The 25,378-nt window shown below is 37.6% G+C and overlaps 1 protein-coding gene across 1 annotated transcript in view; it reads right to left on the bottom strand.

Moving 5' to 3' along the window:
• The window catches only part of NR3C2 (nuclear receptor subfamily 3 group C member 2), a 348,656-nt gene that overhangs the window by 123,836 nt on the left and 199,442 nt on the right, over window positions 1-25,378 (bottom strand). The window lies entirely within an intron of this gene.

Genomic DNA, 25,378 nt, shown 5'->3' with positions numbered 1-25,378 from the left:
AGATTTAAAAAATGCAGAAATGGAAGATCTGCCCTCCTCCCTCATTTTCTGTGCTCACCCCTACAAGTTTTTAGGGAGGCTGCTTGATTTATGTATTTATCTTTATGCTGCAACTATAAAATTGATAAAACACGTTGGCAAAAAGTCTAGAAGTAATATTCTAAGTCAGAGAAAAATCAGAGATGATGATACTTGAGAAGCTGTGGCTTCCCTGGAAGAATATTAAGGAAAGAGTTACACTGTGGTTAACACCTCAGATCAAGTAACGTGGCATAATATGCCTATATGAAGCAGCATGGTGAACAAACAAAATACAGCTTGTAGACCAAAAATAGCCTAGCTTTTCCCAGCTCAGAATTCCATCTGTCAGAATAAGGTGGATGGCATTCATCAGATACCAGCAATGCGAATAGAGCCGGACTGATTTAATCCTCTGGGGGACTTAAGTTTTATTACCCATAAAAATAATCAACCACCAATTAATGGGATTTGTGTAAATTCTTATGTAATGGAGGCTTTGGACATTATCATCAGCCCATTCCTTCTCCCTTTCTAGAGAGAGACTAAGGTCTTGACTAAACCTCACCATTCTCTGCAAACTTAACTGACCTTGGACACATACGTCTTCTCTCTGAAACATCCTCACACATTATTTGAACCTCAGGGATCTAGCTTACATTAGCTGAGAACTGTTATGAGCTGGGCCCCACAGTGCTGCGTTATTTTAATTAAGATTTGTAAGAATACCATACACTATTAAAATTATTCCCATTTCATGTTGTTCTTATTGCCCTGGCAAATTCTCACTGGCAATTACTGCTTTCTTCCCTATGTGAAGGCTGGGTGTTTGTGAGCCAGTTCTTTGTATCTGTATCAGAAAACCTTCAAGGTAGAGAGCCTCATGGTGCAGAGTACATGGTAAGTGTTAAAGATGCATTTATACTATTCCCAGAAGAGTGCAGTCCTCTTCTTTGGCACCAAACTAGTGTCTGGGGCAGGGAGGCTCTGTCTTCTCAGCTGATGCACATGCCCTGTGATAATGGCAGTTTCCTCCCAAACTTCTCAATGCCCTGGCTGGCAGAGCTGTAGGGGTTAACATTTAAAGTCTTGCACTAGAGGAGTCAGTGGTTATTGTGTCACCATATGATAAAACAAATATACACGGGGGGCCAAGAAAATATCTGAAAGTGAATGAGAAGTTCATTTGAATGAAAGGAAATTTTTTTTTAATTTTTTAATCTTTATTTACATTTGAGAGAGAGAGAGAGAGAGGGAGAGAGAGAGAGAGAGAGAGAGCGCGCGCAAGCGCGTGAGCCGGGGAGGGACAGAGAAAGAGACACAGAATACGAAGCAGGCACCAGGCTCTGAGCTGTTGGCACAGAGCCCAATGCAGGGTTGAACTCACGAAATGCGAGACTGTGACCTGAGCTGAAGTCAGATGCTTAAACAACTGAGCCACCCAGGCGCCTGAATGAAAGCAAAATTTAAACAAAAAGTACATTTTGCGATTTTTAGTAGTCTACAACAAGATTTTGAAAAATAGATTCTCATTTAACCAAAGTTTAATCTTAGGATACAAAATGATTCGTGATAAAACAAAAATATTTTCTAATTCTATGGTTTCAGCCTCTGTCCCTTTTATAAACACCTGTGTGACAGGCATTGTGTTTACTGACATACAATGGGGTGTAAGAAAAGTACAAAGTTGTTCACAAAGAACTTCATACATACATACATAGTAAAATGCACTGTGTATAAAAGTGTTACAAGCTTCACACCTATTAAGATGGCTGTTATTAACAAGTGTTGGAGAGGATGTGGAGAAAAGGAAACCCTTATACACTGTTGGTAGAAATGTAAACTGGTACGAGCTACTATGGAAAATAGTTCTTCAAGAAATCAAAAATAAAACTACCATATGATCTAGCAATCCTATTTCTAGATATATATCCAAAAGAATTAAGATCATTGTCTCAAAGAATTACCTATACTTCCACGTTCACTGCAGCATTATTCACAAACTAAGGTACGGAAACAACCTAAGTGTCTGCTGATGGATAAATGCATACAGAAAATGTGATACACACAGTGGAACATTATTCATCCTTAAAAAAAAGCCTGTATGCAACAAAGTGGATGAAACTGTTGGGCATTATGCTAAGTGAAATAAGCCAGAGAGAGAAAGACAAATACTGATTGGTATCACTTATATGTGGGATTAAAAAAAATAATAAAAATTAAAAAAATTTTAAAAAGGTCAAACTCATAGGAACAGAGCAGAATGGTGGTTGCCAGAGGCTAGGAGATGGGAAAATAGGAAGTAACTGATAAAGGGGTACGAAGATGAAAAAGGTCTGAAAATCTAATATATAATATGGTGACCATAACTGATAATACTGTATTGTATAAGTGAAATTTACTCAGAGAGTAGAACTTAAATGTTCTCACAAAAGGAAAAAAAAAATTTTTTTTAAGACAAATACATGAGGTAATGCATTTATTCATTAACTCAATGGCGGGAATTCTTTCACAAGGTGTATGTGTGTCAAATCATCACACACTTTTAAATGTATTATAATTTTATTTGCCAGTTTTACCTCAATAAGTCTGGGGAGAAAAGTGTTATGAGATCACAGAGGAGAAAGAAATTACTGAGGGAAGGAGGGGAGATAGCCAGTGGTGACTGGAGAAGCTTGATGAAGAGGTCACCTTTATATGGACCTCAAAGGAGAAATGCAATTTCCCCAGCTGAGAAAGAAGAGGGAAGGATACTGGTGCTTTCAGACAAGATCATACCTGTCCATCTAGGGCCTCAGCTGCCATGACATGGTCTCACAGCACACTCAGTGCCTTCCACAGAGGACTCCGAACAAATCAGTTGCGTAAGTGTATGGTGAAATTCAATGAAGTCATGGAATTAATTTTAAAATCAGGATAATAAAGATATCAAAAAATATTAGTAAAGACAATCATATTGCTAAAGCCAAGGGAAAAACAGAAATCAACAGACATGATTCTAAAAGTCCAAGAGATGTCCAAGAAAAGGTGAGAAACTGACCCCTAAAACCGATGAAATGCTTTTGTAGGTCTGAAGTTACATGATAACTTACTAAAGAATCTGTTTTCCACTTTAATATTTATAGTATTCTGAACTGAATATGTTTATCTTGTATGAAATTAAAGTTGAGTATTATTATGCAGCACTTTCAAAGGATACGGTCTTTCACATGTACTCAACCTTTAAGTCAATACAATCTAATCGTTTAAGAAGACATTACATCTCAGACAGCCATTCTGCCTAAAAACACTCTAAATTATTTAAATTGAATTCTGATTAAAGTTAAAATAAAATCTTCTTCAATAGGGCATGCAAGGTTCTTAGAACTTTTGCAAATGAGATCTTTGTAATCTGATTCTGTTTCATCCAGGAAAACCATATAATGAATGCGGTATGAAACTGCAGTCACTGTGGCCGCCGGTAGAATACTTTTCACTTACACAGTCCTCTGTGTAAGTTCTTCTTAAACTCTAAAAAGGAAGGGGGAAGCCATACAAATGGCTCTCCTGCAACTCTGAATACTAGGCACTACCTTCAATGATTAGATTGAGGATTTTGTTCCTTCTAGAGGACAATAGTTTTTTTGTTTATTGTAGAAAATTATATAATTTTAGAACTGGAGGAAAATAGTTCCTTCCAACCTAGGGGTTAACCAAGGTCACAGAGATAATAGAGAGATGGGAGACTTTAAATCAGAAGAGCTAGGTTTAAAATCAAACTTATCTAATCACCTGCTGTGTGACCGGGGACAAGTTACTGTACTTAAAAAAAATAATAATAATGTTTATTTATTTATTTTGAGAGAGAGAGAGAGAGAGAAAGCACAAGTGGTGGAGGGGCTGAGAGAGGGAGAAGACAGAGGATCCCAAGCAGACCGCCATGGTGTAGCATACAGCCTGATGCCAGGTTTGAACCCACAAACTGTGAGATCACGACCTGAGCCGAAACTGAGGGTCATATGCTTAACCGACTGAGCCACCCAGGTGCCCCCAAGTTCCTTTACTTCTTATGGGTGAGTTTCTTCACCTGTACATTTGTAAAAATATAATCTGCCTTGCTAGAGTATTGTAAAGGACAGGGGAAAAATATATTTAAGGTGCAAAGTATAGTGCTTAGCAGAATAGGTATGTACCAGCTTAGTTTTTAATATGGATTATAATGTTGAGCCCTGAACCACGCAAGACCTCCTGGTTGTCAGTTCACCATACGGTCTGGGCTGTTTTTATTTGCTCTTCCTTAAACACACACACACACAGAAAACTAAAGAGTAATATAATAACCATGTACCCACTTTCTACAATTTGAGCTGTTTTTCAACCCTAGAAACAAAGTAAGACAAAACAAAAAGATTTCCCAAATCACAGGCTAGCTCAAAATGAATGCACTTGGCTCTGTGACCACTTAGCATTTCGGGTGGGCCACTGAAGGTTGCCTGCGACTAAGGAAGCAGGGAAGACTAGACAGTACTCCTGAAGAACCACCAGAGTCCCATGTAGGAACGGTGGGGCCCGGCACGTTGAGATGAGGCTGGGGCCATGAGATACTGAAATTCGTGAAACAGCAGGAGACTGCAGGCCCTGGCTCAAGGAAAGAGCAGCTGCTACAGCTGCTACCACGGGCGTGCCAAGTGCTGGCATGCGGGAATGCAGGGGCACCGATGCCAGATCCTCCACTGCTTCAAGAGAAGCTGGGCATCCAGATTTTATGTGAAATCTCCCGACTCCTAAATGCTGGCAACGAACTCACAAATTCAAAAAGAAATACTGTATAGGCCGAATGAAACACCTCAGCAAGCTGAATTTCAGTCTGGGGAAATCAGCGGTAAGACCCTTACAAGGACAAGAACACCCAGGTGTGGGGGCTGGGGCTTCACACAGCCGTCAATAACTAGATGGGGCTTGGAACGAGAAGCAAACGAAATGCTGCTGGGCAGGAATCTGGCCTTCTGTATCTGGATTTTCATTTTTATGTCTAAGAATTCACAACAAATCCTGGAAACTGGCATTAGGACAGATAATATAAAACCCGTCCAGGGTATGAGAAGGAAAACAGGGCATCTAGAACAGAGGCATGCCCCTGAATTTCGTCACCCTTATGTCCTTGGGATTCACTGCTATATGCCTCTGGTGTTTCATAGAGCACTGGGAAAAACATTCAAATTGACTCTCAGTTCTCGGGAAAGCCATTCCAGTTCACTAAGCTGCAAATGTTATTAAATGCCCTTGAGGCGTTTATCCACGAACTGCTGTATGCTGGTGGAGACTGTGCTCAGCAAGCTTACAGAAGCTGATCCAGGCCTTCCTCGTGAGGAAGCAAATACTGTAGATAAACAATATGGAGAAAGTGGAGGTCATTTATTAACTCAAATATCAGTAATGCCACACATGACCAAAGATATGCATCTGTAACATCAGGATTAAAATAGCTATTAAATTTGTGCTTCTTTTGACATACCCTGGTAAGTAACACCGGGCATCAAAGACAAGAATACCAAGGCAAGAGGGCTTCCTCATTCTGTACCCTATTTGAGAGAAGGTATGATTACCCTGCCAAGCTTTGAGTACTGCAAGGCTCTATCTAGAGAAGGGGTAGACAAATTTTCTGTAAATGGGCCAAACTGTAAATATTTTAGGCTTTGTGGGACAGACATATAGCTTCTGTTACAAGTCCTCAACTACGCTATTGTAGTGTGAATGCAACAACGCAAGATATGTAAATGAATGAGTATGGCTGTATTCCTATAAAACTTTATTTATGGACATCAAAATGTAAATTTCATGTATTTTTTTATGTATCATAAACTATTATTTTCCTTTTGTTTTTCCATCCATTCTTAGCTCATACAAAAACAGTCAGTGGGCTAAATCTGGCCCCTGATCTAGAGAAATAATCAAGCAAGAGGAAATTATATTTCCTGGTCAATTACCGTAATTCGTTTAACTGGGATAACAACCCTATGAAATATTCTTTTAGTTTCCTTTTTACATATGAGAATGCTGAGGCTTGTCTAAGTGTATACAGACAGGAAGTGAGAAGCTATGATTTGAACCCAAGCACAGACTGTGGGTTCCACGCTGAGGGCCATAAGCACATAGTGGTTCTCAACCCTGGTGGGCATCAGAATCTTACTGGAGAGTTTTCAAAAATACAGATACCCAGATTCACCCCCTGCCCCCAGCTTCCCTAGCATCCCAGTTTACCAGATTGGAATCACTGAACATGAAGAAACCAAGGCATCTGGATGTCAACAAAATATAGTTTCCCACTAGTTCTGGGATATAATGAGGACCTACTATATGCCTAGACCTACTATATGCCTAGGACTATCAGACATTGTCCTCCTAATAAAGAGCGTACATATCTTGAATGTAAACCACCCTATTTGGACCTGTTACTTAGTTCATGTTCATAATCATAGGCAAATTCTTAAAAAGCTTCAAATTACAGATCAGGCTCACAAGAAGCTAAGTCCCAGATGGTGCCCAGAGTCTTATTACCAAAGCCATATTTGCTGAAAACTACTGCCACAGAACTGGGGATGAGCCAAAGTTGAACTAAAACTGTATGCCTAAACCATATCAAGAGCAAAAAGTGGCAAGACAACTAGAAAAGGCAATACAAATCATATAAGAACTTTAAATACATTTAAATAGGATAGGCATAGATAAACCAACCTGATTTGGGGCAAAGCCTTTATGTGCATGACTGCAATGGGTTTCTAGTGGTCAGAATTCTCCCCTATAGCTCTGGGAACTCCTGTAATTAAGCCTCTGCCTCAGAGAATTCACCATAGGAAGCTGCTGTGATCTCCCTTGCTAGATTTAACCCAATGGCAACCTCACAAGAATGTAACCTGCCCAGGGAATGTGCCTCTACCTTAGAACAAAAATAATGGAACACTCCTAGGACATGCACAGGAAAAATCTCTCATGGTCCAGAGAATCCAACCTATATACCTCAGAGATTTTCAACCTGGGGACAGGCGAGGGGCCTGAATTTCCCCTTGTCAGAGGTCAATAGTACAACAGATTATATGGAACTCACTTGAATGACGTGACTGTCCTTACTGAGGTCTTCCTGGGGCAGATTCATTCTCCTACTGTGACTTGACCTTGCAATGGACTTTCTGCCTCCTTCCAACTTTTTTCTTTTTTTTTAATTGTTTAATGTTTATTTATTCACTGCTGGGGGTGGGGGGGGCCATGAGAGAGGGAGACAGAGAATCCAAAGCAATTCCACACTGTCAGTGCAGAGCCCGATGCAGGGCTCAAACTCACAAATGGTGAGATCATGACCTGATCCAAAGTCAGACGCTTAACCGAATGGACCACCCAAGCGCCCCCCCACCCATCTTTTCTTTTCTTTTTTGTTTTTTTCTGAAATTTATTGACAAATTGGTTTCCATACAACACCCAGTGCTCATCCCAAAAGGTGCCCTCCTCAATACCCATCACCCACCCTCTCCTCCCTCCCACCCCCCATCAACCCTCAGTTTGTTCTCAGTTTTTAACAGTCTCTTATGCTTTGGCTCTCTCCCATCTTTTCTTTTTGATGACCCATGCTGATACACTTGCCACTGTCTCTTGACATCAGGCAATCTTTCCTTCCTTTTTATTTAACTTGGCTCTGACACCAAATGTGGGTCCAGGACCGTGTGACCCAGAGTACTCTACAGGTTTTCACTCTTTCACTGGGATTGAGTTGTTGCTGCTTATCAAGTATTCAAGAAGCTTAGAGCTACAAAGAATGAAGACAGATATGGAAAAGAACTGTATATCTAAAGGGGTAGACAGAATGTATATGTAATGAACTGTAGCTCTTGTAATGAATGTCTATTGCCACTGGCAGGAAACTTCAACAATGGCAACCTTTGAATATAAAAGACAATGAAAGCCTCTTAAAACCAGGGCAAATCTACTGCAGCTACATGCCTTTTACTTGCTTAGAGGTTTACTCAATCAGATAAATAGTTTTGTTGTCTTGTTTTAATTTTTTTAAGGAGTACCTTGTAACTTCAGCAAAGCAGTACAAAAGAAAAAGTTACCAACATTTGATCTTAACTTTTTAATACACTTGGAGCCAGTGTCTGGAGTATGTTAAGACTATAAATTTGCTACAAGCTTAAGTACAAAAACAAGGGTAAATATCATAGTTACAATTAATAAGTGTTACCTTAATGAGAAAAAATGAAAATAAGAAAAGATTTCAGCAACAAGAATATATGAATACATTGAAAATATATATAAAAAAATAGACTGGCAAACACAAAATAATACTTTGAGAGTGCGGTCCAAAGAGATCCCCAAGCAAAAAAATGTGTCATAGTTGAATAGTCCATCATACAAATGACTCAGGATTCTGCAGAATCATAGAAAGTGCTATGTTTTAAGGAATCTAAAAGACTACAGGATATAACCACATGCCCTCTCATAGGTTAACAAGAGTTCAGTATTAGTCTCATGGTTTTCTAGCTTTGGTTAATATTTTGGTGTGTTTCCCGTGTCTTATTTTTCAAGTACGCATTCTTTAAAACACAAAAATATATTTTTCTCATCCATTTTAAGTGTATAACTCAGTGATTATTATTTTGCAGACCTGTGTAATTATCACCACAGTCCAGTTCTAGAACATTCCCATCACCCCAGAAAGGTGCATTTATGCTCATGTGCAGACACTTCTCATCTCCTCCACCCTGATCACCAATTAATCTATTTTTGGTCTCTTTCAATTTGCCTTACTGGACACGTCATATAAATGGAATCATAACAGACAATAATTTGCTTTTGGTGTTTTCTACTCAACACAATGCTTCTGAGGTTCACCCACGTTGCAGCATGCACTAGTGGCCAGGCTTTTTTTTGTTTGTTTGTTTGTTTTTTAATTGCTGAAAAGTATTCCATTATGTGGATATACCACATTGTTTATTCCTTCACCAAATGATTGACTTTGGATGCTTTTTACATTGTTGTTATACCAAATAATGTTCATGTGGACATTTGTTTATAAATCTTTGTGTGGGCTTATATTTTCATTTTTCTTGGGTGTAAGATACCTAGGAGCGGAATTTCTTCTAAGTTTGTTTAGTTTTTAAAGAAACTGCCACACTGCTTTTCCAACTAGCTATATCATTTTACATTTCCACTACCAATGTGAGAGGGTTCAAAGTTTTTCCATATCCTGACACCTAATATTATCTGTTTTATATTTTTATTGCAGTCACTCTAATGAGTGTGAAGTGGAATCTCCCTGTGGCTTCAACTTTCATTTCCTTAATGACTAATTGTGCTAAACATGTTTTCATGGAATTATTAGCTATTCATGTATCTTCTCTGGTGTATGTCTATTCAGGTTTTTTGTTCATTTTTACAAGAGTTGTCGGTCATCTTGTTTTTGGGTGCTAGGGGTTCTTTACATATTCTAGACACAAGTGCCCAACTAATGTCTAATTTTGCTTGGAACTCTAAATTAAACTTTCATTTGTTGAGCTAGAGGAGGGGATCTCAAATTGTGATCCAGGGTTTTTAGGACTATTTTAGAGAGTCCAAGAGGTCAAAGCATTGTCATAATTATACCAGAATATTATTTGCCCTTTTCATTCTCATTCTTTCATGAGTATACAATGGAGTTTTCCAGAGACTAGAAGTATTCACAATTATCTAAAAAGGCTCTTAAATACTTTTCCCCTTTTTCAAGTATTTATCTGTGTAAAGCCAGATTTTCGTCAAATACCTCAAACAAAACAACATGAGTCTTCAGCTGTCTTCCATTAAACCATACATTAGGGAGATTTTCAAAAATATACACCAATGACATTCTTTTGTTTTTTTTTTCCAGAAAGCAGTTATTTTTCATAAGAAGTATATAATGTATGTTAACATGTAATGGATTTATTGTTATTCTTAAAGAAGTTAATTTTTTAATGTCTGTTCTAGTTCCTGACACAAAAAAATATCAATAGATATAACTCACATGAACAAAAGGTTTTTGGCATCTTCACTATTCATTTAAAAAAAATTTTTTTTAACGTTTTATTTATTTTTGAGACAGAGAGAGAGAGAGCATGAACGGGGGAGGGGCAGAGAGAGAGGGAGACACAGAATCGGAAGCAGGCTCCAGGCTCCGAGCCATCAGCCCAGAGCCCAACGCGGGGCTCGAACTCATGGACCGCGAGATCATGACCTGAGCTGAAGTCGGCCGCTTAACCGACTGAGCCACCCAGGCGCCCCATCTTCACTATTCATTTAAAAAAAAAAGGCAAAAGTTTGGTTTTTTTTTTTTTTTTTTAAAGAAAAAGAGAGACATAGTGTGAGTGGGGGAAGAGTTGACAGAGAGGGAAACACAGCATCCAAAGCAGGTTCCAGGCTCCGAGCTGTCAGCACAGAGCCCAACACGGGGCTTGAACTCACGACCCATGAGATCATGACCTGAGCCGAAGTCAGATACTTAACCGAGTAAGCCACCCAAGGGCCCCAGATCTTCACTATTCTTAAATGCGTCAAGGAATCCTGCAACCTAACTTGAGAACCACTGAGGTAGAAAAACCATAAGTGACTGATGATTATAGAGGTCACCAGAAAGCATTTTCACATGCCAGAGTCCGGCACACCAAATCTATAATCAAAGGGAGAATTTCCTCATGGAATCCAGCTGAGGGGAAACAAACAAGAAAGTGGCTCAAATATGGAGAGGCTGAGTGCACTCCTGGGCAGACGTGGTGGCAGGGATCTCTGTCCCTCATCTGGACTGGGGTGGAAGGGATAAGGGAGCATGGGGATACAGCACTGGGTTGATGTAAAAGAATACACAGAGTGGACTCTGATTAAATTCCAGGTTTTTAACATCTGCTTCTTTATTTCAGATCCAACAAATGTTTTTAAACGCTCTGAGGCCTTTGCCATCACATGCTGAAGAGTGAAATAGAAACACTAGCAAATAAGAAAATATGTGCAAAGAATATCTGAAGGTGAGACCAAATTTCTGATGAGATTATTGTTGAAACCTATTAAACTCTATGTATTATATGAGTCTAAAACAGATGGCCTCTGGGTCATGATGCTAATGCAATGTTAAACTGATCATCTGCCTCCTGGGTCACTTGTCAGAAGACAGTGGCTGAAGGTTTGAAAGGTAAATTGTAGGTTCTTATTATTATGCAAACCTACCAATAATTTTCTTTGTAATACATGTGCTAAATCTTAAACAACATTTCCAGAGAAGTCGCACTATAAAGTCATATGAAGTAGATGTACAATTCATAGAGTCATCCTTTCTCAATCACTATAATTTATTCTCAGATATCCTGGAGTTTGAAGGGGACTATGTTTAATTACTAGTCATAATATGTCATCAAATACTACAAATGAAAAATGGAAGATAAAAGTTGGAAAAAGAAAGAACTGAGTAAGTTAGGTAAACTTCTTCAAAACAAACTGATTAAAGTTTACTTATTTTCTTCCATTATTCAGATTAGAAATGAAAAAAACCTCTAATAACTAGAAGATTTATTCCAAAGTAAAACATATCTTAATTACATTTTAAAGTCAGTTTGGAAACAATACTATAATCTTAATACTCTAATATGGAATAATTATAATAACATAACAGATTTGTGTGTGTATATATGCAATAAATGAGTTAATATAATCTATAAAGAGCTAAAACTGTGTCTGTCAATCACTCAGCTTACTTGCTTACTTGATTAATAGTTGACTAAGCAGTCAGTAAGGGTTAGCTATTATTATGATTGTAACTAATACAAAAGGAAACTCACTGATACCAAGTAAGACTTTTGTCTGTTTAATCTATGGAACATCATCATTATATTATCTTGAAATTAAAAGAAACATGACTGCAGTTAGGATATACTGTAGGAAGAGTCATAAAACACCATATAAAATGACTAATATTCCATTATTTGCAATTATAAGAGCAAGGGGGCAAAAACAAGTAAAATTCCTCAATGTACTCCTATTTCTTAGGAGGTGGGCGTTAAGTACACAAAACCCTATTGATTTAGTAAATGAGCCAAAGCCCACTTTATCCTACAATGTTCACCTGAAAGAAATGCACCCTGGTTATCCAATGCTACTAAAGAAAAGCTGGTCAAATTCATATTTTTTTCAACAGCCACTCTGCCACTGAACAACCGAAAATTTGCAGTATACTGTATTACAAATGGTAGCATTTAGGACATTAATGAAACATAATAAAAGTGACGTAATTTAAAATACAAGTTATACGTTCTATTTAAGATTCCTTATTTAATTCAGATAATTGTATAGCTCGCCATGTGAAATATTCACTAGGAAGGAGCAGAGAAGGTAGAAATTTTGCCATTTATTTTACTGCAATCCAATAACATAAGTTTTTATTGATCATGTACTGTGTGCCCACCAGCTTTTTAGATACTATGGGAATACGAAGACATTTCAGATAACATTTTATGCCCTTGGGACTTCACGGAATAGATTGAATGTGACAAGATCTAATACATCAATGTGTGGGAGCATAAAGAGAAAGATATCAAGGGTAAAAATGTGTGGTAAAGATAAAATAGGCAATTGGGTAAAAGAAAAGAATGTGAACTAGAATACTTTACAAATACTATAGAGAGAAAGAATATTAAAAAGGGGCTAGAAATTGAATAGCTACAGAAGTGTAAGGTATTCTACTTCCAGCCCCACTTTTCAACCTTATCCATCCACTCGGCCCTACACTGGCATCCCCCCTTCAGCAATATTTTAGAGCTATGCATTAAGCTCCAAATATTCCTTACAGCCTCTTCAGATCTTCACTCATTCTTTGTCCCCAGAGATCCCTACTCCCTGCATCTATAATTCTTAGTATTCACCAAGATTCAGCTTTAAGACCCATAAGGAAGCACTCATTTGGCCCTCATTAAGCACTACCATCTATTGTTAGTGTTGTTTTCACACATATGTTTTAATTCTCTAACTAGACCATAAACTGCTTGAGCACATGGACTGCGTGTTATACAAATCTGTGTATTCTCCACAGCGCCTGGCAGGCTTTCAATAAATATTTGGTAGTTGATTAAGGTAGAATCTGATTTATAAGCAAAGTCAGACTGCTATTGAGCTATGATAAGCTCTTATTAGAGAAAGGCACAAGGAAATAAGTACTGGGGAGATACCAGCTGAGCAATAGTATGGTTAGTTTGGGGATAGGGAAGAGTCTGCCAATTGACAGAAAATCAATATCTGAGTAAACAGGAGAAGAGAAGGCAGAGATACTTTGAAGGAAGAGCTACTAAAGAGGTAGAGACTGATTTTACCTAAAGAACAAAGGCAAGAGATATATCCAAATGACTTTAGGGTTATAAACCTTAGTGCCTAAAATAATAATGGTGTTATCATTAATAATAATGCGGAAGTTGGAAAGAGCTGCCATGTTTGCAGGGGGCTGGAAGTTAAATTTTCATCTTGTTTTGTCTTAGGCATCTGCAAAATCCATGCATACAAAGATCCTATGGGCAAATGAACAGATAGAACATGACTGAGAATTGAAGCTGAGTATGCTGATTTGGCAGTGTTCACAAGCATATGTTGACTGAATACACCAAAGAGATTAAGTCAAAAAAGGAAAAGACCAGAGAGTCAAGAACCTCAAGTTATGTGGGAAGAATATGAAGGAAGAACGAAAAGACAAAAAGAAGTGGGGAGGAAAAGTGAATGAGCAGAGACAACATGGACTGCCTGATCTTGGGAAGAAGTATAGGTTATCTTGCAACACATTTAATTGAGGTGGACAGTCAAGAATTTTATGATTAAGGGGCATACTGAATTTTAGTGAAAGGATTTTATGAAAGACTACACACACACAGACACACACACGCTGGTCAAAATGGAATGTATCAGAATGACATTCAAAGCACAATGATTTTATCTCCTTCACTTCTTCAGCCCTCACAGTAAAGCTCAAAGAAAACAGTGAATAAGTGTTCATGTAAACATGCAAAAACGTTTCCAACTTACAAATAGTGAAGAAGCATTACGTTGTGGATTATACCGACAATGGAAAATGAGACTCTCAGCTCTATAGTGAGTCCTGTATATAGTGAGTCCATTCCATAGCTGGAGATCATTTAGAAGTTTTTTGCATTGATTTCAGTTCTAAACTTCAAGAGATTATGTGACATGTGGGAAAATGTTTGGGACTTGGAGGTGAACAAAATGGGTTAGAATACCAACTTGGCCATTTATTTTAAAACTCTGAAGCTTCTGGAAGTAACAACTTCAATGTCCTTATTTAAAAATGTTAGTGAAAGATACAGTGAGAGGGCCTGACTCAAAGAAAAAAAAAAGTTCATTTTCCTTCTTATTTCAGGGAAACTACCTTCAGAAAAAAACTCCTAGCATTGAGATTCCAGCATCTTGTTTCCATTTTAATCAAGTATTTCCTCTTCCTGCTGAATCAAGACAAAACTGAACACAGAGGGATGTATTACTGGGAATTATGTATTAAAAACTACAACTTTAAAAAGGGTATCATCTAGATAACTGGAACCTTAAATCTTCATTGGGCTGACTAGAGGCCATAAAGACATATATTGCTGACAGAACACCAATTATTTTTGTCTCTCCTAAAGGCCTCCTCTTCTAACTAGAATCTCCTCAGCCAACCCCCACCCCAGCTGACACAAGATTCGAGAGAATCCTATCACAAAATCCAGAAATTTCTGGTAAAGCTTGACACCTTACAGAAACCTTCTGCTGAATGATCAACAAAACTAGAGTCTAAAAAATGCTGTGTGGGGCGTCTGGGTGGCTCAGTCGGTTCAGCAACCAACTCCTAATTTCGGCTCAGGTCATGATCATGTGGTTCAATGCGATTGAGCCCCGCTGTCAGCATGGAGCCTGCTTGGGATTCTTAATCTCTTGGGACTGTCTCAATTGATGTTGAACAAATTGATTGTTCAACATCAATTTTTAAGATTCATTCTCTCTCTCTTTCTCTCTCTCTCTCTCTCTCTCTCTCTCCCTCCCTCTCTCTCTCTGCCTCTCCCCCATTCACACAAGCACTCTCTCAAAATAAATAAACTTATAAAAATTCTGTTTGAGTTTCCAGAAAAGTTTATCTATGTATCAGAAAATACGAATTCGTGTTTGCCAATGCAATTCGTTATGAAACAACAAAATAATGCCTCAATAGATATAAAAATATAAATTCCCTTGTCTCCAGAACTTTGTTTTCAAAAGTTTATATGTAATAATTTTATGAATCCTGTAGCTTAATATTTTCTCTGCTGAAACTGACACAATTATTCACTTAGAAATTATCCATTCCCATCACCTCCTAATGAATTATACAGAATTTGTGAATATTAAAACTTGACTAATTTTGAAATAAATAGAGCCCTTTTGAAAAGAAAATACCAATATCACTTCTATACTGCTAACAGATTTACTCGGTTCCAGAAAAACGACACTAAAAAAACACACCAAAAACATTTTTATTAACAAAACCCAGTCCTCATAGGAAACGGATGCAAGGCATATAACGGCAGAATCGCCCCGATTATACTCCTAATATTTTTACACTCTAACTTAAGCTACTTACACATCTAGCATTCTAACTCTTTCTCACTGGGTCATTTTCTCCCTTTCAAAAAGGACATTTATGAGGCACCTGGCTGGCTCAGTCGGTTGAGCATCCAACTGCAGCTCAGGTCATGATCTTGTGGTTCCTAGGTTCGAGTCCCGCATCGGGCCCTGTGTTAAGCTTACAGCCTGGAATGTGCTTTGGATTCTGTGTCTCCCTTTCTCTCTGTCCCTCCCCCATTTGCACTCTGTCTCAAAAATAAATAAAACATTTAAAAAAGGACATTTATGACTAATAAGTGTCCTAGCTGTATACAGTTTACCAAAGTAAGAGTAGATATTTTCAGATGTCTGCAATCCACAGTATACAATTTATTAATGAAATTTAATTTTTTTAATGTTTATTTTTGAGAGAGACAGAGTGCAAGTAGGGGAGGGGGAGAGAGACAGACAGACAGACAGACAGACAGACATAGAATCTGAAGCAGGTTCCAGGCTCTGAGCTGTGAGCACAGAGCCTAACACACGGCTTGAACCCATGAACCGTGAGATCATAACCTGAGCCTAAGTCAGATGTTTAAATGTTTGAGCCACCCAGGTGCCCTTATTAATGAAATTTTGATAAAATATAAATATGCGTTCCTAAGATATGTCTAATAAAAAATAATATGTTAGAAAAAATAATATAGTGCAAAATTTTGTTAAGGCATCTACCACAGACTATGACTGTGGTTCCAGTTTTACACATGCCATTCTTGCTTATGTTATAAATCCTTCAATTTTCTACTAAGAGTTTATTATTCAATGCCATGCAGTCTGCTCCATTCTGGGCCTTGTGTTCAAATGATATAAAGTTTACTGTAGAATTCATTACATTTGGGTAAATACACACACACATCAAATTCATATGCAGAATATCTCCATCATCCCAAAAAGTACCCCTATGCCCCGTCTTCCAGCCAATTCCCACACACCACTGGGCAATCACTGCTCTGATTTTAATCACCATAGTTTGGTATTTGCCTTTTCTCAAAGTTCATACAAATGGAAGTTCACAGGCAGTGAACTAAGTTCTTTGTTCAACATCAATTTTTAAGATTCACCCATGTTGTATGCATCACTAGTTCATTCTTTTTCACTGACTATCCTGTTATATGAATACAGTTTGTTATTAACACAGATGTTATTAATATTCATGTACACATATTTGTGTGGATATATGTTTTTATATTTTCAGATAAATACCCAGAAGTAGAATTTCTGGGTTGGAGGGTAGGTATGTATTAGATAGGCACAGGGCATATATAACTTTACAGGAAACTGAGAAATTGTTTTTCAAAGTGGTTGTATTATTTTATGCTCCCACCAGATTGTAAGAGTGCCAGCTAACCCACATCCTTGCTGATATTTGGTGATGTCCCTCTTTATCATCAAATTTTGTAGATGCCAACTAGTCTCACTGATTTTTAATTTGCAATTTGTATTGTTCTGACTGCTAACATCTTTTCATGTGCCAACTCAGCAACTTTTGCAGAGTGTGTGTTCAAGACTTTTCACTAACATTTTTAACTTTAATTTTGAAATAATTTCAGAATTAGAAAAAAAAGCTGAAAAAAAGTCCCAAGAGTGCCTGTAAGCCCTTCACTCAGCTTCTCCAAATGGTGGCATCTCACATAACCACAGTACAATTATCACTGGTTTACGCTACAATACTATTAACTCATCCGCAGACCTTATTTATATTTCACCAATTATCCCACAGAGGTCCTTTTCTTTGGGATCCACTCTAGGATTCCACATTCCATTTAGATGTCATGTCCGCTCAGTTTCTTTCCTCCAATTGAAGACAGTCACTCAGTTTTGTTGTTCATGACACTGACACTTTGGAAGAGGACTGGCCAGTTATTCTGTAGCATGTTTCTGATACTGCCTTATGTTTAAATTTATTTTTGGCAAGAAAATCAAAAAAGTAACATTGTACCCTTCTCAGGGCATCACACCAGGTGATGGTGACATTTCTCATTACTAAGTATATTAACTTTAACCACTTAAGGTGATGTCTGCCAGGTTTCTCCACTGTGGTGGCATTAGGTTTTTCTTTGTAATTAATAAATATTTTGGGGAGAGATACTTCGAGACAAGGCAAATATCCTGATTCTTATATTTTCACCCACTAATTTAGTACCCATTAATTATTCTTACTTGTAACAATCATTACTGCAGTGTTGGCCAAGTAGTGGTTTTCTATTTCCCTCATTTCTTCAATATTTATTAAAGGAATTATACTATGAGAAAGAATTATTCCCTTTCCCTCATTTGTATGTTTATTGTGTATGGAATTATGGATGTTTAATTTATGCAAGGGGCTGTAAACCATTACTATCATCCATTTATCTCGTTGTTTAGGCTGTCCCAGATTTGCTACTGGGAGCTCCTTCAGCTTGGTTCTTGCACATGCCCCCATCATTTTTTTTTGAAGACCACCTTTCTGGTGCCATAAGATGTTCCAGGATCATCGTATACATTCCTTGCCCCAGAACTAAACGGAACCATTCTCCAAAGATTGTGACCTTTTTGTTGCAAATTAAGATCTAGATGTTAGATGCCCTTATTGCTACTGGGTGTCACTGTTTCTGGACATTCTCACGAGACAGAACAAGAAAATGTGTATATGCATATGTAAACAGGCATATAAATCTGCTTCCCTATCTACATATATATGTACACCTATTAAAAATCATGAGTTGATATGAGGCCAGGATTACTTTGATTCCAAAACCAAAGACCCCACTAAAAAGGAGGACTACAAACCAATTTCCCTGATGAACACAGATGCAAAAATTCTCAACAAGATACAAGCCAACTGGGTCCAACAATACATTAAAAGAATTATTCACCACGATCAAGTGGGATTTTTACCTGGGATGTAGGGCTGGTTCAATATCCACAAATCAATCAACGTGATACATCATATTAATAAAAGAAAGAATAAGAACCACATGATCCTCTCAATAGATGCAGAGAAAGCATCTGACGAGATACAGCATCCTTTCTTGATAAAAACCCTCAGGAGAGTAGGGATAGAGGATCATACTTCAAGATCATAAAGGCCATATATGAAAGACCCCCTGCTAATATCATCCTCAATGGAGAAAAACTGAAACTTTCCCTCTAAGTTCAGGAACACGACAAGGATGTCCATTCTCACCATTGTTATTCAACATAGAGTTGGAAATCCTAGCTTCAGCAGACAATACAAAGAAGGCATCCAAATAGGAAGGAGGAAGTCAAACATTCACACTTCTGAGACGATATGATACTCTATGTGGAAAACCCAAAACATTCCACCAAAAAAAATGTGAGAACTGATCCATGAATTCAGCAAAGTCACAAGATATAAAATCAATGCACAGAAATCAGTTACATTTTGATACACCAATAATGAAGCAGCAGAAAGAGAAATCAAGGAATTGATCCCATTTACAACTGCACCAAAACCCATAAAATTCATAGGAATAAACCTAACCAAAGAGGTGAAAAATCTATGCACTGAAAAGTACAGAAAGTTTATGAAAGAAATTGTAGAAAACACAAAAAAATGAAAAAATATTCCATGCTCATAGATTGGAAGAATATTGTTAAAATGTTACTACCCAAAGCAATCTACATATTCAATGCAATCTCTACCAAAATAACACCAGCATTCTTCACAGAGCTGGAACAAACAATTCTAAAATTCGTATGGAACCACAAAACCCCCAAAATAGCGAAAGCAATCCTGAGAAACAAAACCAAAGCAGGAGGCATCACAATCCCAGACTTCAAGCTATACTACAAAGCTGTAATCATCCAGACAGTATGGTACTGGCACAAGAACAGACACTCAGATCAATGGAACAGAATAGAGAACCCAGAAATGGACCCACAAACATATGGCCAACTAATCTTTGACAAAGCAGGAAAGAATATCCAGTGGAATAAAGACAGTCTCTTCAGTAAGTGGTGCTGGGAAAACTGGACAGCAACATGCAGAAGAATGAACCTGGACCACTTTCTTACACCATACACAGAAATAAACTCAAAATGGATGAAAGATCTAAACCTAAGACATGAAGCCATCAAAAGCCTAGAGGAGAAAGCAGGCAAAAACGTCTCTGACCTTGGCCTCATCAACTTCTTACTCAACACGTCTCTGGAGGCAAGGGAAACAAAAGCAAAAATGAACTATTGGGACCTCATCAAGATAAAAAGCTTCTGCACAGTGAAGGAAACATTCAGCAAAACTAAAAGGCAACTGATGGAATGGGAGAAGATATTTGCAAATGACATAGCAGATAAAGGGCTAGTATCCAAAATCTATAAAGAACTTATCAACCTCCACACCCAAAAAACACATAATCCAGTGAAGAAATGGGCAAAGGACATGAATAGACACTTCTCCAAAGCAGACATCCAGATGGCTAACAGACACATGAAAAAATGCTCAACATCATTCATCATCAGGGAACTACAAATCAAAACCACAATGAGGGGCGTCTGAGTGGCTCAGTTGGTTGAGTGTCCGACTTCGACTCAGGTCATGATCTCGCAGTTTGTGAGTCTGAGCCCCACTTCGGGCTCTGTGCTGAAAGCTCAGAGCTTGGAGCCTGCTTTGGATTCTTTGTCTCCCTCTCTCTCTGTCGCTTTCCCATTTGCACTCTGTCTCTGTCTCCCAAAAATGAATAAACGTTAAAAAAAAAAACAACAAACAACCAGAATGAGATACCACCTCACACCTTTCAGGATGGCTAAAATTAACAACTCAGGCAACAACAGATGTTGGCGAGGATGCAGAGGAAAAGGAACCCTTTTATGCTGCTGGTGGGAATGCAAACTGGTGCAGCCACTCTGGAAAACAGTATGGAGGTTCCTCAAAAAATTAAAAATAGAACTACCCTACAATCCAGCAATTGCACTACTAGGTATGTATCCAAAGGATATAGGTGTACTATTTCGAAGGGGCACTTGCACCCCAATGTTACAGCAGCACTACAATAGCCAAAGTATGGAAAGAGCCCCAACGTCCATTGACTGATGAATGGATAAAGAAGATGTGGTATGTATGTGTGTGTGTGTGTGTGTGTGTGTGTGTGTGTGTGTGTGTGTGTATATAATGGTATATTACTCGCCAGTCAAAAAGAATGAAATCTTGCCATTTGCAACAATGTGGATGGAACTCGAGTGTATTATGCTAGGTGAAATTAGTCAGAGAAGGACAAATATCATATGACTTCACCCATATGTAGAATTTAAGATACAAAACAGATGAACATAAGGAAAGAGAAGCAAAAATAATATAAAACCAGGGAGGGGGGACAAAACATAAGAGACTCTTAAACACAGAGAACAAACTGAGGGTTGCTGGGGGTCGTTTGGGGTGGGAGGATGGGCTAAGTGGGCAAGGAGATGAGCTTGTTGTTGGGATGAGCACTGGGTGTTATATGTAGGGGATGAATCACTGGATTCTACTCCTGAAATCATTATTGCACTGTATGCTAACTTGGATGTAAATTTTTAAAAAATACCTTAACCTCTACCTGGTTTTAACATGATAAATATTATTAGAGCAAAAGTGATTAACTTTTGTAACTATTATAGGTTACTTTGGTCCTCCATCTACACAGAATTCCTAAATCATCCCTATGTAAGTTTATTACAGTTTTGTTTTTAATCCGGTTTTTTCATTGTCACTTTAATTTCAATATAAGGATACAAATTACTATATGATTTATGTAAAATGTTTTATACTTATATCATTTAAAAGTATGCCTTTTCTCTAGGAGTAATGATAGGATTTGTGGTTATGTGAAAGAGCAGGTCATCTGTTGTGTAGTGGTGAGTTCAGAGTTATTAAAAATTACTTTTTATGAAAAAAAATCATGAGTTGATACTGCTATTTCCAATTCCAACCCAATACCACAGGGTTTATTCCTTATTTGTTACAAATAAGGAATCCGTTTCTGGTTTATCCTTCCTGTACAAATAAACATAAATATGCATATATGTGTATATTAGATCTTGTATTTTCATCTGTCTCAAATTAACAGTAGCATATATAGATAGGTACTTTTGTACTCTGCTTTTTCCACTCAACAAAACGTCATCCATATCAAGTCTGAGGTCTTTGTCATTCTTTCAGAAAGCCGTATTTGTACTCCATTGCAGGACGTACCCACGGTTGATTTAATCACTCTCCACCGTATGGATGCTTAGGTTGTTTCCAATATTCTATAATAACAAATAAAGCTACGATGAATTTCTGCATTTTTTTATTGGGTGACGTGTATTTTTTAAAAGCTGTATCTATTATATGTATTCATTCTAGCTTATTTACATAATGTGTAAGATGTATCACAAATATTTACTTCATTCTGTACTTCTCTCTGCATTTTCTTCACAGTATCTTTTGATGAATGGAGTTTAGAGTTTGATGAAGTTCAAACTTTTGATGAAAAGATAGTAAAGCAGAAAAAGACTTTAAAAACTCTGAAGAGTTCCTGAACTTTGAATACTTATTTTTTGAAAATATGCAAACTATAAATATACAGTTTAGAAAACCTCGTATTCAAGCCTATGCAGTAACAGCTTTGGAGAAACAGACAGTATCTTGTCACTGCAGCCGGACTGCTGGCAAGAGAGAAAGGTCAGGACATTGTCCAAACTTCTGTACCCTGTGGATACATGAGCTGGAGGCATGGGTGAGAAGAGGATAAACGAGCCAGGGTGCATGGATGAGATGAATAATTATGGTGAGAGAAGGAAGGACTAAGAGAAACACCTGGTCCAGACTCCATGAGAAAGACTATTGAGCAAAGAGACCAGGTATAGACTGAGAAGCTATCTCTTAGCTTTGTGCTGAAAGCAGGCCAGAGCAAGTGAGACCAGCGTACATGACCAATTCTGGGCCTGAAAAGGGTCTCGAGAGCCTGACTCTAAAAAAACCAATCCTGTCTGGCTGTGGCTTTCCTGCAGAAAAGGATAAGATAATGGCTGCAGAGTATGGACATCCTCAGCTCATAGATGCATGTCGTGACAGGTCACAGAAAGTCCTATGACACTGAGGTCTTCCAGTTCTAAGACCTGCCACAGTGAATAAAAGAGACACTAAAATGAAATTCACCGGGGTGACCTCTGGCCAAATATGCCAATTTAAAGTCAGAAGTTTAAAGTTTCTTTTTCATGAGCTGCCTAGAATTGAAAAGACCTTGTAGGGGGCCTTATTGTACTTAACCCATTTCCTTCTTCTCCCTTCCCCAAAGAACTGTAAATATACCCCCTCTGCACCTCTTCCCTCTTCAAGAGAACTCACTCCGATTTCGGCCCTAGGGAAATTCTTAATCCTACAGGGTAACACCAACACCCACCCCCCACCCCACATCCCCCCACCAGTCAACAACTGTTCTTAAGTGAGCATGTAACTCCAAGGCCAAAGGTTTGCTGAGGACGTCTGGAAAAACAAACCTCTCTTACTATTATTATTTTTTATAAATGAGAATTCGCTCTTTTCCAGTGCATAAATGAGAAAGCATAACTGCAGTCACTTTTGGAAGCCAGCCTTGGAGTAAAACAGACACTTAGAGGAGAGAACAGAGAGAAGAAAAGAACCTGTATCTTGGTATTTTTATTCTCTTGTATTAGCCAACCCTGACACCTGCCTTCCTTCTGGATTTGCAGTATGTGAGCCAGTATTATTTTGTATTATTGAAGTCCGTTTGCATTAAATTTCTGAAAATTAATCACAGACAAAAGCATCCTAAGTGATAGAATATCCTACCTTTGTCTTAGCTATTTTTTCTCTTACATTTCATTTAAGCTTGCATGTTCAGTTCTAACCACGTAGTAGGATGAAGTAAGAGTAAGCACACTTCAAGTTTCACGTGAATGATGGGAGAATGTAATTACGCTTTTAAGTCTCAATCCTGGATTCAGCAGACCGTGTGGTTTCCCAGTGTCACACTGAAGTTTAGCAACAGCACAGAATGAGAAAAATGTGCTCAGCAAATTTTCAAAATTTAAATATCAGTTACCGAAAATAAGCTCTTGTAATATAAACTCAAAATGAATTCTAAAATGTGAAATTCATAAATGTGCACGGTAGTCACACAACCTAACAAGAAAGATGGATTTTTATTCTTAGTACCATCTAAAGGATGTGTTAGATCCTATTTGTCAAGGTAATTTTCACCCCTTGGTGAGTATTCCAATTCCTATGACAAATTAATCATCTCAAATAGTATCCTGCTAAAAGCATAGTGCTCTAATGTGACAACCGGAGTACCACGTTCTGGAAGACATAATTCTCTACTGCGAGTCAAGAGCTAGATTCTAGGTCCAGATGAACAACTAATGATTTTGCACAACAAACTGAAACTTTTTAAATTCAGCTCTTTTGCTCTAAAAAGGAAAATGTAAGCAAGACTTGCTGCAACCACCAACAAACACTTGTATAATCATTGTAAGGATGAAATAACCTACCTATAAATCACTGAACTAAATGGCCCATACTTACTAACAAGGTTGACCATCACTCACAAGCAACCCACCAAAAACAATTTCTACATGCAAGTTTGGTTTCTGCCATGTTTAGTCAAGAGTCTTAAAGTATCCTGCCTACTGAATACGCTGAACCAATGTGTACAGTGTTTCTACCTTAGATTTTGGGAAGGAGACATAATCACCAATGACTTTTAAAATAAACTAGAAAGATCTGCTCTGTATGAAGATATTTTCACAGGATACTTGGCTAAACCACATCTGCTGTTTTATGATATCATGAAAATATTTACAAGACCTTTGATATGGTTAATAAATCACACTTAAAATTACAACTCCTGGCCCCCAAGATCCTACTCGTATGCTATTTAGGACATTAAGCTCTGTAGAGTTTGCTTGGTTCCTGATGTGAACAATTATACAAAAGATATTTATAATATGATACTGAAGGATATTTCAATGATTTTCTTTTAATGATAATTATATTTAACACTTTTAAGTGGCCATTTTATTACATTTTTTAAAAGAGATCTATCTCTAAAAGATATATATTGAAGAATTTATGGATGCCAGACATGCTTGAAAATAATCTAGTGAAGTAGAAAAAGGGACATACTGATAAATGTTGAACCTGGGTGATGAATACATGAGGGTTCATTATACAATTTCATGCATTTTTAATGTAAAATTCTCCATAATAAAGTTAAAAGAATTTATTTTAAGAGAGAAAGAATTAAAGCAGAATGGTTTAGTTTTCTTTCTTAGTTTAAGGATAAAACGAAACTACTCTGAAACAGGATTTAACTTTTAACTGCTTTACTAAGTATAATTTACATCCATACAATTCACCCACTGTAAGCACACAGCCTATTGACTTTTAGTTGGCTTACACCACTGTATAACCATCAGAACAATGATTTCGATTTTAAGCCAGGAGAATTTTTTTTTTCAGTTAGGAGTATTTTTTATTTTTTGTTGTTGTGAAACAAAGTTCTATTTAAATACTGGTTATCATAACAGCTTAGTTATGCTTTAGAAACATGCCTATTTTTCTCTTTTTGAAATATCAGTAATCCTAAAAAAATACAACAACAGTATTTATCAACAACTAGATTTTGAGACTAAAGCCATCTTTTTTCCTCTATCTTTACTGACATATTTTCTCCTTGCCAAGTTATGAGGAAGAAACACACATTTCCCCCCAACCACTCCCCTTTTCCATAGAACT

This window comes from Prionailurus viverrinus, chromosome B1, assembly GCF_022837055.1.
Source record: "Prionailurus viverrinus isolate Anna chromosome B1, UM_Priviv_1.0, whole genome shotgun sequence".
Classification (NCBI taxonomy): domain Eukaryota; kingdom Metazoa; phylum Chordata; class Mammalia; order Carnivora; family Felidae; genus Prionailurus; species Prionailurus viverrinus.
Note: the sequence above shows the minus strand (reverse complement) of the source record. Positions and strands in the feature narration are given on the sequence as shown.